Raw genomic sequence first — 15,072 nt, 5'->3', positions numbered from 1 at the left:
ATCTGGAAGTTGTGAATATATTACCTTATAAGGCAAAAGAGACTTTGAAGTAGTGAGTACGGTTAAAAACTTTGAGAAAGATGATCATGAATCTTTAAAAACTAAGAATTTTTCCCAGCTATAGTCAGAGATGGAGACATAACTACAGAAAAGGGTCAGAGAGTTGAGGTTCAGAGGGTTGAGAGGTAAGAAGTTTGCTACCCACTATTGCTGGCTTTAAAGATGCTGAAAAGGGGCCACAGGTCAATGAATATGGGCAACCTCTAGAACCTGGAAATGTCAAAGAAAGTTTTCCCCAGAAGCTGCCAGCAAGAGACATGGCCTTGCCACTTCTTTGGTTTTAGTCCAGTGAGACCTGTGTCAGACTTATGACCTATAGAACTATAAGAAAATAGACGTGTATTGTTTTAAGCCAAGACATACGTTGTAATTTCTTATGCCATGAAAACCAAATCCTTAATGCATTCATCGAGAAGGATTTTTTTTTTTCCACAAACTATAACCCAGGTGACAGCTGGGATCCTTCTGCTGCCTCTTAAAATCAAGACAACAAACGTACATTCCCACTCCATTGATTGAGAAAGCCAACATTTCCCCAAGATTTGAATTGACTGCAAGGCTAGGGGTAGATCTCATGGTCATCTCAATCTCTCTGTTTATTTAAATAATTCAGCACAGGAAACACTTCATCATTTCTCTCAAAAAGTTTCCTTTTACACAATATATACCAAGTAGACATTAGTTGTTTTCCTATATTTCCATTTTTGGTGCAAAATATCATGTGCAAAATATTTTACTAAAGACAGAAAATTTATGCTGTGGAAACACAAACCACAAAAAGTCAAACGTTTTTCAAAAAACTTCCTTATCTTTTTTTTTTTTTTTTTTTTGCTAGATTCAGAATTTAGTCATGTTGTCTTCTCTCAAATCCTGTTGCACAGTACTTTATGGTATTTTCTCTATTATACACTTCATGTTTTGGCTCTCTTCTCCCCATGCTGTGGCTTGTGAAGATTTTTCTTTGAATAAAATATTTTTTTCTCTAATGGTGGCTATGAATATATTTCATTTGTCACCTTTCTGTATAAACTTTGACTATTTAAAACATTCCCTCCTATAATCTATGTAAGAAAATAGTCTCCCTTCCCCATTATTCCCCATTTATTAATAAGAAATTAAGACAAATATTTTATAGCCATAGATCAAACTACATAATTATCTAATCGCCCTATGAGCACAATTCTCAGGGACAGTGAATAAAAATGGAATGTCCATCTCCAACCTTTGTATTAAATTGATTTCCTTTTGGTTTAGCTTCACACACAAAAAAAGCACCCATATTAATCCCCATTATAAAGTTATACAGAATTCAATTTATAAAGAAATTCATAACTAATTCACGGGAAAAAGAGGAAATTTTGTTGATGATTAATGCCAAGTACTTTGCAGGCATTATCTAACTCAATCAACCTAATGAATAAAAATTATCAACTAGTATTTAATATGAATGGCCCCACGGTATTTACGTTCTTATTTATTTTTTGATAAACCCATAAGGTATGTGGTATTCCCATCATATGTATGAAAAGGTAAGACATGGAAAGGTTAAATATTTTTTCTGGTGGCAAATAAGTGATGAAGCTAATATTCAGATCCAAGGATGTGTGACCCAGAGATAAGCCTTCTATCCAGAAGGTTATGATACTATAAGATTGAGTTGCAGATAAACAAACTGAAATTGTAACAATTCAAACAACTTTCTTAGAGTCCTGCAACTAACAGCCCAGAGGCTAGCTTTCCAAGCTCAGTTCATTCAGCAGACCAAAGTTTAGGCGCCTTCAACTACCTCTAGGATTTATTTACAGGGATTAAGCAACTTGCAACACCAGACAGACAAAAACTTTGCTGAAAGATGATCATATTATATAAAATAATGTTTTAGAGAAGTATAATTTTATAGGAAGAGTGAGATCTTTATAGTGAAAAAGACTTGAATAATAGAGCATTTCTGGAAGAATGCACAAGAAAATGAAGAAGTTTTGACTGCAGGGAAAGGATGGCCAAGAGACTGTAGTGAAAGAAGATTTATTTTTTTTATTTTATATTACTGTATGGCTTTGGAATTTTCTATAACAGATTAATATATTAATCACTGAAAAAAATAATTAATTTTAAAGGATATGTTTAATATAAAGTACCTGACATTGTAGATGGTACAGAGTAACCACTTAACAAGTCGCTTTTTCTCTTTTTATTTAAAGATGAGGAATACCTTCAATATCAACAGGATACAAAATTTCTGAGAAAGAATTGTTTTAGAGCAAAGCAGTAGCCTCACCTCTCAGATGTTGCTAGTCAGGAAAAGTATGGCTTCCAGTAGTTTTCTTTTCTATAGTTTAAAAAAGAGGAAGTTTCTTAGGAATAGAGTTAAGCATGTAAAAAATGCACTGGATTTTTATTTAAAAAATCATGCTAAACTTGACTTGGCTTAATAGAGCCAGCTTACAAAATTCATAGAACAAGAAAGGTTTTAATTGCAGGCAAATTAAATTTGGAGCTTCAAGTTTTAAGATGTATATTTAGTCTATAAAATTTTCAGCTTCTATAAAAACACTAAAAACTCAAATAAAACACAACTCTAGAATACAAATAAAGATGCAGGTTTGATGTATCCAATTATCACTAGACTTTTCACACACGCAAAATGAAAAACTGCTGTAATTGTCAGGATATTTATATGAGACATTTGCTGGGTTGTTTGGTTCTTAGAAAAGATCTGCTCCAATCTGGTAGGGAGGAATGGTGCAGGTAGGAAAAAAAGGCAAGTCCAAGGAAGTGTAGGGTATCATTTGGTTCATGAAAAGGAAAAATGATTGCCTCTGCTATGCTAAGTTGGCTTAAAGGTACTTTCAGAAAGAAAACAGAAAAGGTAAAGACTATGGTACTTAAAAAAATATTCAAGAAAACTACATGTCTGTACAGTCCTTGACAAAAAAAGAAAGGGTAATGAACAATTTGATATAACTTATTAGCTAAATAGCAAGCTGCCAATCTAGTTATGAAATAACCAATCCATGTTAATTCCTAAAGCAGCAGTCTTTATACAGACCAGGATGTATCTAGTGTTTGTGTTTATTCAACAGATATTTATTGAATATTTTCTAAGTACAAGGTATTACATTGAAGTGCTGTGAGGAATACAACATGCCATATCCAGTACCTGACACCAATCACAAACGAGACAATAGGACACCACTTTTCATTGAAATGCGTCTTAAAACCCAGGAAGACAGATAAGATAAAGAAGCTAATATTTTAAAAACATCTTATAAATACAATAAAAACCATTCAATAAATATTTAAAAGAAGGTTGTGGCTAGAGGAACAGAGAAAGCTTAATGGAGGACAGGCTATAAGGCACGGTATAAATCTGACGATGACCTTCATCAACTATCCCTTCTTGGGACAGGAGAAACCTTAGTTTTCAGAGTAGGATGTGGTTTTGGCCACAGCTGGCTGCGCAAATTAGGATAAATTTCTTACCTCTGTGAACCAGCTTCCTAATAGGAAAAGTGGGCTTTAGGGATATAACCCTCCTCTCATCTTGACCGTTCCTTAGCCCTTGGCAGTCTCATTTCATCTCACTCCCGATCACTGGAGTCAGCACTACGGCAATCACCTCCTAATTGTCACTTTTGATTATTAAATTCAACAGAGACATTTTACCCATTATTTCATCATTCTGCTGCATTTGTACCCCTTGATTAATCATACCTGAAAACTCTTCTCCCAAATCTTACTGGCACTACACTGTTACTTTCCTCTGAGAAGTATTTTTTGCACTATAGGTCAGTACTCTAGTGAACTCAATTAGTAGATCACCACCAAGAATTTGGGAGGTTTTGTTTGCTTTACTTTGTTTTAAAATTTAAAACTATTTTTTTTAGAAAAATTTTAATTTTGCAGCCAAAAAAAAAGATATACAGACTTCCAAAATTCCTTCACCCCACACATGTATATCCTCCTTTATTAGAAATTTGTTTTTTAATAGAGTAAAATAGAACAAACTAGTAAAAATCAAATGGTTCACACTAGTTATAGTAAGCATTTTTTGGTGACATATTTGTTTCAGGTGTGTGTGTGTGTGTGTGTGTGTGTGTGTGTGTGTGTGTGTTACTGTGCATGGCATATGTGCCTGACCAATGAGAAATATAAAATGTAAGGAAAAAAATGTATTTCTCATTGCAAGTCATGGTGAAAACTTTTCAAGCCATGGTAATTAAGCTTCCCAGTCTAATTTGCTAATTCCTGCTCTTACATTTACCTCATTGATACTGATTCTTTCCTTTTTTGACTAACTATTAGCCTCAGTTATCTCTGGCAGCTCTCCCTGCAAAACTTCACAATCAACTTTTCAGTATTGCCCCCTGGATTTTTATAGATGCCTAAATTCATTATAAATTGTTTATCACTTCAATCAAGTAACATGAAGAAAGTGACATGGTAGCCAGTTTAAGCTGACAACAGTATGGAAAGATAGGTTTGAATAAGAGAGACCAAAAGGAGGGAGATTCGTTAGAAAGTTATTACTGTGATCCAGGATAAAACAATTAGAGAGTAAAGGAAAGTTAGAGGTAGTAAGGATGATGAAAGAAATTAATTTAATAACAATTTTAGAAAGAAACATGTATTAAAGTCAAGGAGATGAGTGACAAAGTTGATACCAAGTCTCAAGAAAAGGAAGATTCAATTGTTTATCTATTTTTATTCTGAAGAATAAAAAGAGATTTTAATAATAATTATCAATGTTAATAATATCATGCTTATTTTATTTTTAACTTGAACCACTGCATTAGTCCATTTTCACACTGCTATAAAGAATTCCTGACCCTAGGTAATTTATAAAGAAAAGAGGTTTAGTTGACTCAGTTTGACATGGCTGGGGAGGCCTCAGGAAAGTTACAATCATGGCAGAATGGGGAGCAGGCACGTCTTACATGGTGTCCCTAGAGAAGTGAGAGAGCAAAGGAGGAACTTGCCAAATACTTATAAAACCATCAGATCTCATGAGAACTCACTCACTAACACTAGAGCAGCATGAGGAAAACTGATCCCATGATCTAATCACCTCCTACCAGGTTACTCCCTCAACACTATGGGATTACAATTCAAGATGAGATTTGGGTGGGGACACAAAGCCAAACCATATCAACCATTAAATATAAGCACTTAAAGGACCATAAGCTATCCAGAACTAAGTCTGCACTGTAACTTAGTTTAATAGATATTTTGATTTAATAAGCATGTATACGTACACAGGTTAAAATTTCTACAGAGTTAATTTAAAAAGATACATTCAGCAAAACTAACTCCTCTGAAATTTCAGTGCTGGCTGAACCCTTAGATATATTCTTGTATCAAATGAAATATATAGTCATAATTACATAATTTTTTCAATAGTTCTTCACTCTGTGAAAAATAGAACAAAGTAAGAGAAATTCAAAGATCAAACTATTATTTGGATTTTTAAGTTTCAGACTTATGTGTAAATATGTACTTTCCCTAGTGGGATCCCCTTTACACTAAAATGTCTTTTGCTCTTTTCTAGCAATGGCTTAACTTTAAAATTACGTGTCAACAAATAAATCTGTGATACTGTCCTGTCAGATATTTAATTCCTCATTTTCTCCTCCTCTTTAACTAAACTTCATAAAATGCCCTCTAACCATACTTTAACAGAGTGATGACAGTTTAATTAGATCAAGACCTCAGCAAAGAATAATCATGATAGTAGTGAAGACATTTATGGATTACAGTTTGGGCTTTTGCTACTATCCTTCAATGAGTCCAGCAGCTATATAAAATGACTACCCAAAAAGGCAATGAGTGCTTATAAATTCATGCTCTTACTTTCCCACCAACAAATCAGTCTATGAGAGAATAGTCATCTATTAATGAACAGTATCACTGAAAGAGAATTGGACTTGAAATCAGAAGACCACTTTTTGGATCTGATTTTTTCATTTGCTACTGATTTGGCCTTGGGGAGGTCACTTTAAACTCTGCGAAGCTCGTTGTTGTTTTTTTTTTTTTTTTTTTTTTTTTTTTTGTAAAACAAAAATCATCTATTGTACAGTCTAGAAAGTACTGACACATAAAGAATCTAAATAATATTTCCTTGAGGTTTTTCTGGTGAAATGTTATTTCTCTATAAAACACATATAAAAAGTAAAGGAAACAGACCAAAAGGCAAATTTTGAGTTACACAAGGGAAGGCAAGAGAAAGAAAGTCTACGTCCAGTGAAGTCTGTCTGGAAATGTCTTCTTGTGATAAAGTTTAGGATAATAGCACCTACATAACAGCTCAAGGTATACAAGGTCAATAAATAAAACGAGTTTTTTTGTTTTTGTTTTCATTTTTGTTTTGGAGATGGAGTCTCATACTGTCACCTGGGCTGGAGTGCAACAGCACTATCATGGCTCGCTGCAACCTGCATCTCCCAGGTTCACACAATTCTACCTCAACCTTCCAAGTAGCTGGGATTACAGGTGCACACACCATATCCGGCTTATTTTTTTGTATTTTTAGTGGAGACAGGGGGGTTCACTATGTTGGCCAGACTAGTCTCGAACTCTGACCTCATGATTCACCCGCCTCAGCCTCCCAAAGTGCTGGAATTACAGGCATGAGCCACCATGCCCAGCCAATAAGACAAGTTTTTTAATGAAAAGAAAAAAAGGAATGGAGTTAGTACACATGCTTCCATTGTAATAATGAGAAGCACCATGCAAAAGTGCAAAGCGATGCACGTAATAATATAGTTTCACAAATAAGAGGTGCTATCAGTAGCACTGTTTCAATCTGAATACATTAGACTATGAAAGTTTATTGGGAATTATCTAGCAAAAGCCTGAGATAGTCAGAGAGTAGGTAGACTTAAAGTAGGAATGTTGTTGATATGTTTGTATCTAAGAAGAATGGAATTGCAACAATACTAACGGAATATAATAAAAGAGTTGTACATATTATATTCATGGCTTGTTTTCTTCTATTTCAGGTATGTATTGAGAAATGAGTGAGATTGAGCTGAAGCATAAAACATCTTGTCCTCAAGAGATATTGCAAAGCACAAAACAGCAAAAAACTGCTCAGGAAAGGGGTAAATGCAGGTTTGCATTAGCATCTGAAAACTAATGGCATTAAGCCCATAATTCTTCCAAAGCACTGGATCTATTCCAGAGGGAAAGATACTTTCTGGTGGTGAGGTTCCCCAAGGGAATTTCTTTTCTTTTCCTGTATTTATGTAGTTAAATCAATCTCATTGCACAAATAATTGGAGGTTGCTAAACTTGGGGGAGTTCTTAAAGGAAATAATTCTACCAGTCTGTCTATGATTCAAAAACATAACTCTTTCTGTAGAACCAGACTCCTTTTATTGGGCACAGTATTCTAGGAAATATAACTCTAAAGGTCTTTGAATGACATTAAATATTGAATAAGTTTCATCTAGAAATAAGCGTAACCAAGTAGCATGACAGTGGGCAAGAGGGGAAAGCTAGGACCAGAAAAAGAGCTAAGTGAACACAATGGGCATTCTCTTAGTGCAGAGTTCTAAAGTGGGCACAATGTCTAAACAATAGTGTCCAAAGAGGCCATGGTTTGTTTCAGCAGCAACCAAGGGCTGAGAAACTCTAACTAGTCAAATGGGACACAGATCAAAGGTTCAGTGAATTCAAGTCTATTGTAGGGTTCTCATATCAGGCTATAAGGCTATGCAGAAGATATCAAATGAGTAATGACTATACAGGAACAAGATATACCTTCCTATGATGGGGCAATATCAAAAGTTAATCAAAGTGTTATGGTCCATTTTTGTAGGAGTTCAGGACAAGGCTTACCTCCTGGAAAATATTAGTATTTAGCAGTACAGGAAGACAGAATTGCACCAACTCAGGAGCCCTATATGGAAGGTACAGACTAAGTAGACAAGTAGGTCCAAGAAATTCATTTTAGGCATATCAGATCCTGAGTGAGTAGAATCAAAACTATTCTAGATCATACCACATTTGTGGGGATCAAAATTCCAAATGTGTTCTCAGTGTTAATCAACATGAATTTAGGAATGAAGCAAGCCTGAATCTTCACATAAAGAGCAGGGACAACCATAGCTGAGCAGAAACGGATGATGCAGAAATTGCCAGCAGCCCACGTATATAACACACCCTTTTTTCTTCTGGGCCCACAGGATTCTTTACATCACATACACCTACATTCAAAGTCCCAGAGAGAGTGATAGGGTAAAAATAGGAAGTTCAAAATGTCAAAATATAGAAAGTTCTTTCTATATTTCCCCCCTAGAAATCTTGATTTTTTTTTTAGATGAACTAGATTTAGCCATTTAGATTGTATACCAGGACATATGAAGATTATTCCTTATTTGGATGTCTTCAAGTTCTACTGTTTATATCTCTCTTGTTAACAGATTAGTTTTTATTCAGAAATACTATCAATAATTGAAACTTTCAGTAGTAAATTTAAGGCATTGGATTAAACTAAGTAATACAGTTCTCTCTTTAAAATGCAAATGAATTAAATTTTTTTATTTCATAATTTAGAAAAGCAAATCACAGAATAACATGATTTAACAGACATGGGACTATCTCTGACCCTTTAAGACTTCAACACCAAAATTTTAAGTTAGATGGATTCCTTTGTGCCATGAAATTGTCAGCCCCCAAAGAGAAGTATTTATTTCTCATTGTGGCCATCTTTCTGTATTCTTCTTACTTCAATCTCATTCTTGCCAGTTTTTTATGCGTGCTTTATTCTACGTCTCTTACCTCATTTCTACCACTTAAACTTGGCTTTGGCATTTAGCATCTACATTTTGGTTCTTGGCTAACCACCAAGAATTGTGGCGAAGTTTCTCACTCCATTCCTCCTCCCAATAGGTCTCCCAGATATTATCAATCATCCTAGATCTGAAACCTCAAAATAGACTCCTCACTGTCTCATCACCATTTCTCCAATATGCCCCTCTCCAGCAAACGAAGAGGGAGGGAGAAATCTACAGAGAAAACATAACTCATAATACCAGAGATCATCAAATTACATTTTTTTAATAATTGGGGAAAAGAACAATTCAAAGATCTGTACTTGAAAAGTAATAGGCTGCCCTACTTCCATATTACAGTCAGAAGTTAGCACTGTAAACAGATTGATGTTTACCTTTCTAGACATATTGTTGAAATTCAAGAATTAAAAAGTCAAGAAGGATTTAAATTTTTTTAAAGTTTTACATTTAAAGATTCATCTAAGATGTTATTTTACAGTATAGATTATTGTGATTCACCTTCAGAAATTCTGATTCAGTAGATCTCGAGTATGACCTTGTGTCTTAGTCCATTTTGTGTTGCTGCAGCAGCCCAGAAAGGAAATATGTTTCTCATAGTTCTGAAGGCTGGGAAGTCTAATGTCAAGGTGCCAGCATCTTGCAAAGCCCTTCATGGTGCACTATTCCATAGTGTAAAGCAGAAGGACATACCTGGGCAACAGAGACAGAGAAAGCTAAACTCACTTGCTTATCAATGCACTCTTGAGATAATAAACTTGCTCCTATGGCACTGGCATTAATCCATTCATGAAAGGAGAGGCATCATAGCCTAATCATCTCTTAAAAAGTCTTACCTCTAAACAGGGTCACAAAGTCAATTAAATATCAACATGAGTTTTGGAGTGGACATTCAAACCATAGTACCTAGGGGTCTGCATTTCAAGCATTACCAGTGATTCTAAAGATGTCCTCTAAGATCACATTTTATCCAGCATTAATTTAATACTTCCAACTATTGATTTGTATTTTGATTAATATTTCTACATATTTTCATGCAGCTCAGTTATACCTGTTTCCACCATTTCTCAAAACTGTATTCATTTTATGATTCTTTCATAATATATTATTTGTTTTGCAATCTCTAAATATTTATGTTTCCCTTTAGAAAAACAGAAAATCACATTTTAATTGAGCTGTGAATTTGAATACAATTTTACTAGAACTCATAGAAAAAGGTGTTTCTCTGTTTTATTTTCCTTTTAATTAGTTTACAGTCACCAATTTCTCATTTGTTCCCACATTTTATGGTTGAACTAATTTGATCTCATAATCTCAAGGCATTCATAAAGACAGAAAGATTAGGCAATGTAAAGACAACCGAATGTGCTATTTTCCCCTCTGATGAAATTTAAACTAGAGCTACTGAAGTTAGTTGTAAACTACCAGTGATAAAAACAAAACTAAAAATGTATTTTATTGATGAGGAATAGACAAATAAGAAACACTCAGCTCTGCTCCCTTGTAGGCCCCATTAACACTTCTAAAGCAATTAAAAATAGTTCATTAAAGACTATAAGTGATTTGTAATGTTAGTTGGACACTGTTGTCATTGGGGTCAGTCAAGATAGATTTTCATTCAATTACCTACACATCTTGCCTCCCCAAGGATACTTGAAAGAGTCATCTGCACCAACCTCCTCAGCGATTTTTAACTTGAAGTTCATTAGCTCAATGGCAGATTGATGCATTGCACTTAAAACACACTCAAATGTCATCTTTTAAAAAATCGACTAACACAGGCTTACACGATGGAGTTAAATTCAATCATTCAATTTAGCTTTTGGTTCTTTAGAGAAATTACCTTCCTTTATCAAATTCAAGCTGCAAGGCTTCCACAAAAGGTGTTAATCATGTCATTTGCTACCATTAATGTAAGCTTTGATTTTATCCAGTTCTCTGCTCAACTTCTTCCTGCATCAATTCTTTTCTAGTCAGATTGCTCCACTGTATAATTACTTCCTAAGAGTAACTTATGTGCATTAGGAAGCATATTAAACAATCAATCAATAAATATTTATTGAATGTCTACCATGTGCCTGAAAGAAGAAGACCTATGCCCTTTACTCAAAGAACTTATCATCTTATTGGCATAACCTGATTTATACACATGAAATGATTAGAGTCATAAAATAAAATAAACTGTGAAACTGCGTGGTTCTGAGAATCATATGCTACAGAAGTTCAATGATAGGAAAGGAGTCGGAGGATTTAAGCTGGACTCTGAGGAATGAAGAGGATTTTGGTAGAAAAGGAAAAAAAATGAAAACCATTAGAAAAAGACTGAAAATGGTGTGAACACAGAAGGTGGGCTCAGAAGCCAGAAGGAGGATGGCCAATGTGAAGTGAAGGGAGCAGCCCACTGCCTGAACTGGAAGCTCCCTGTTGGGAATGTAAGATAAAATAGATAGGCCAAGAATAATTTTTATTAGACTGTCCTGATGTAAAACAAAACAAAAGACCAAAGACTGTCTCTGATCTATAAAAGTTTACATTCCTTAGAGAACATTCTAAGATGCATATTTTATCCTTGTCTCTTCGAGTTGTTTACCTACAGACTTTTTCTGTATTTAAATTTGATCCATTTTCTATAATGTCTTGATTTGCATGCTAGAGAAGAACCTAAATTCAACTTTGATTGTGGAAGTCTATCTCCCCTTTCTTAATAGGTTCAGAATGGATAAATCTGAAAGCCATCATTCTCAGCAAACTGACACAAGAACAGAAAACCAAACACTGCATGTTCTCACTCACAGGCAGGTGTTGAACAATGAGAACATGTGGACTCAGGGAGAGGAGCATCACACACTGGGGGCAGTTGGTGGAGGGGCTAGGGGAGGGACAGTGGGGGGTGGGGAGGGTGGTGAGGGATAACATGGGGAGAAGTGCCAGATATAGATAAAGCAGGAATGGAAGTAGCAAACCACCTGGTTATGTATGCACCTATGCAACAACCCTGCATGACTTGCACATGTACCCCAGAACCCAAAGAAAGAAAAAGAAAAATTCTACTCAATATAATCAAACACTGACTAGGCAATATTCTAATATTCACACTGGTGTGAGGGCCCAGATTATGTATTGTTTCTGAATATAGAATACTTACCTGTAACAATTATGAATTTGGAAATATAAGAGGGAGAAATTTAATTAAGAATATTTAATATCATCTTAAATTAATTTACCTGGCAAGTTGTATAATTTATTTTAAGTTTGCATTTGACCATCAATTCCTTCTTACCTAGAAAGATGGAAAATCTCTTTCCTCACTTTTTCAGTGACCAATTTTGAAAGTGAGATTCAATTTACTGTTCATTGCTATTCTACTCTTCCGCTTTTTACCTTGGTGCCATAGGGTCGGGGGCGGGTGTTAGGGTTTTGCTGAGACCCTTGGTAGGGATGCATAGTCTAGTTAATGTAGGCATTTCAGCTTTGTGACCTCCCTCAGAATCCCAGTCAACCTGATTTTCACTCTCACACTTTCTCTTGTATTGTTCTCGTTATGTACATATAAGTGTTTGGAAAAAGTGTTGGTTGCCAATTTAAACTATTTATGGTCTTCACTCCTTCAGCTGTTGCTGGATTTCTGAACTCAATCTACCAATAACTTCCACGCAGCACATGCTCACTGCAGTTTTAATTGCTCTTGCCAGTTGCTGAACTCTTTGTACACATTCACAATTCGTTGTGTTACCTCCTTAGTGCTGTTTCTGGCATCTGCCCTAACTGTTGGATTTTCCTGTATGAAGAGGTTCAGCAATTCTCTTTACAAACTTTCTGCCCAGTGGGAGGTACAATTATTGTACTTGATTTGGAGAAATTGGCTATTACCCCAGGAAATCAAACAAAATTCCTATCTTTTATACTTCCTCATTTTCTCACTCTGACTAAAATCAGAAGTTATTTCACCTAGCAACTAGAGAGTAGCAGAACATTTTTGTTTATTTTCAACCCAAGTCTTTCCACTAAATGTGGGTGTAGAACCCAACCTCACTGAGAATAGCAGGAAAGTTTTTATTTTCAACCCAAGTCTTTCCATTAAATGTGGCTGTAGAACCCAACCTCACAGAATGAAGAATTAGCTAATAGCTAAAGTTGCCTGAGCACATAAATGCCAAATCATGTGCTAAATATTTTAGATGATTTATTTCAATTAATTTCCACAACAAGCCTATAAAAGAAATATGATTATTCTCCTTATTCAGATAATGAAATCGAAGTTTAAAAAGTGAAAGAAATCTTCTTCCTAAGTTAACAAAACCAGGAATTTAAATATAGGTAGATATTCATAGCAAATAAACTCCTACATTCCAGTTTCTTTATTTTGATGTTATATTACCACTCAGCCCATCAATGAAACAAAGAAAATGATCAATTTAGGGTGAGATCAAAACCTCCTGTTTATGACCATAAATTTTTAGATGATCTGAAGCATTGTGAGAGCCAAGAAGGAGAAGAAAATGATGCACTTTACATTATGCATATGGATTATTAAAATAAGCAGGATTATTCTTTTTGTTTTTGTTTTGTTTGTTTTTTGAGATGGAGTTTTGCTCTTGTTACCTAGGCTGGAGTGCAATGGCGCAATCTCGGCTCACCGCAACCTCCGCCTCCTGGGTTCAGGCAATTCTCCTGCCTCAGCCTCCTGACTAGCTGGGATTACAGGCACTCACCACCATGCCTAGCTAATTTTTTGTATTTTTAGTAGAGACGGGGTTTCACCATGTTGACCAGGATGGTCTCAGTCTCTTGACCTCGTGATCCACCCGCCTCGGCCTCCCAAAGTGCTGGGATTACAGGCATGAGCCACTGCACCTGGCAGGACTATTCTTATAAATAGAACCAAGCTTAGCTATAATATAAGAGAAGTTCAGCACTTATTCACATAGTAGTCCAATGGGAAAAATATAGGTCAGCAGGGTGGTTCTCCCTCAATGCTATTATTCAGGAACCCAGACTCACAGAGCTTGGCCATTCATAACATATATCTTCCAGTGTCTCACTGGTCATCTTCTATTATCACCATTCCAACACAAAGAGAAGTGAGAAAGAGCATGGAGGGGCATGTCTAGAAGTTCATATAGCCAGCCTTGGAAGTGGCACTCATAACTTCCACTCACAGACCATGAAAGAGCACTGTCTCATGACTACACTTAAATGTGGTGGAAGTTGGGAAACAGTGTAGCTGGCCAGCTGTAGGTCCAGCCCTTCATTTGTGATGGATGAAAAAGACAATAGGTTCTGAGGGTCAGATGATCCTCTCCACCAGTCTATCTCTCTGACACAGATAAAACGGAGACCCCAGCTAAACTGGAGTTCTAGTGTTCCAGCAGCTGCTAGCCACCCTGCCCTAACAGGAAATGCTGGGGGAACTGGACACAGGTTCCCCCTGTCACACTGTTGACAGTGTGCCTTTCGCAAGATTCTGCTTTTGCCTGGCAGATGACCTAATGCCTACTTGTCTAACCACAACTAGGTGTCCCTCACATAAGAAATTTGTTTAGACTGGAAGACGCTCTTGTGGCTCATGTCTGACCCATGTCCACTTTATGCCTGCCTGAATTGCTCTGGCTCTGAAACCCCAACCCCATGTTGCCTTCTGTGTCCTGGGGAAAACCCTGCCTGGGGAAGCCCCTCATTCTGATGGAAGGCACAAAGTCAATATACCACCACAATAAAAAGCAAGTTCAAAGCTTTTTACATACAGATCCTGGGCAGAGAGAGGGTGATGTGTCAGGAAGGCAGTCTTCCTTCATTCCTAGGTCACATGAGGCTGGAAGAAAAGTCAGACACATATACATGGAGAGAAATAACATGTCAACTCACAGTCTATGTAAGTGAATAGGGGGTGGGGCACTGAAATTTCATAGGCAAGTGCCTGGATAGTCCATTTAAAGGAAGCAGGGAGGAGGCATGGAGCTCAGTGTGCTAGGTTAGAGCAATGCCTCTAAGTTCTCATCCCTGGCTACCTGCTTGAGTTATTTGGGTGTGAAATTCTCCTTCTAATGTCTAGGCAGCAACCTTTGCTGGGTTCTTCCCTCCACAGACTTACTCTCTCCCAAGAACACAATTCAGTCTTCTCCAGCAGTCATATCTAGTCCCAAGCCCTGTAGAGAAACTTCTGATGAAGATCCAAGCCCAGGATCTCCATCAGAAGTTTCTCTGAAATGCTGGTATTTTC

At 36.3% G+C, this 15,072-nt stretch overlaps 1 long non-coding RNA gene across 1 annotated transcript; it reads right to left on the bottom strand.

The window, feature by feature from the left end:
- Nucleotides 1-9,101: 9,101 nt before the first annotated feature.
- On the bottom strand, nucleotides 9,102-14,664 carry LOC144581817 (uncharacterized). The gene is made up of 2 exons (XR_013533102.1): nucleotides 14,597-14,664; nucleotides 9,102-9,545 (listed from the first exon to the last, which is right to left on the bottom strand). It is a non-coding gene; the product is annotated as an uncharacterized LOC144581817 (long non-coding RNA).
- Nucleotides 14,665-15,072: the final 408 nt, after the last annotated feature.

Source organism: Callithrix jacchus, chromosome 3 (genome assembly GCF_049354715.1).
Source record: "Callithrix jacchus isolate 240 chromosome 3, calJac240_pri, whole genome shotgun sequence".
Lineage (NCBI taxonomy): Eukaryota > Metazoa > Chordata > Mammalia > Primates > Cebidae > Callithrix > Callithrix jacchus.
Note: the sequence above shows the minus strand (reverse complement) of the source record. Positions and strands in the feature narration are given on the sequence as shown.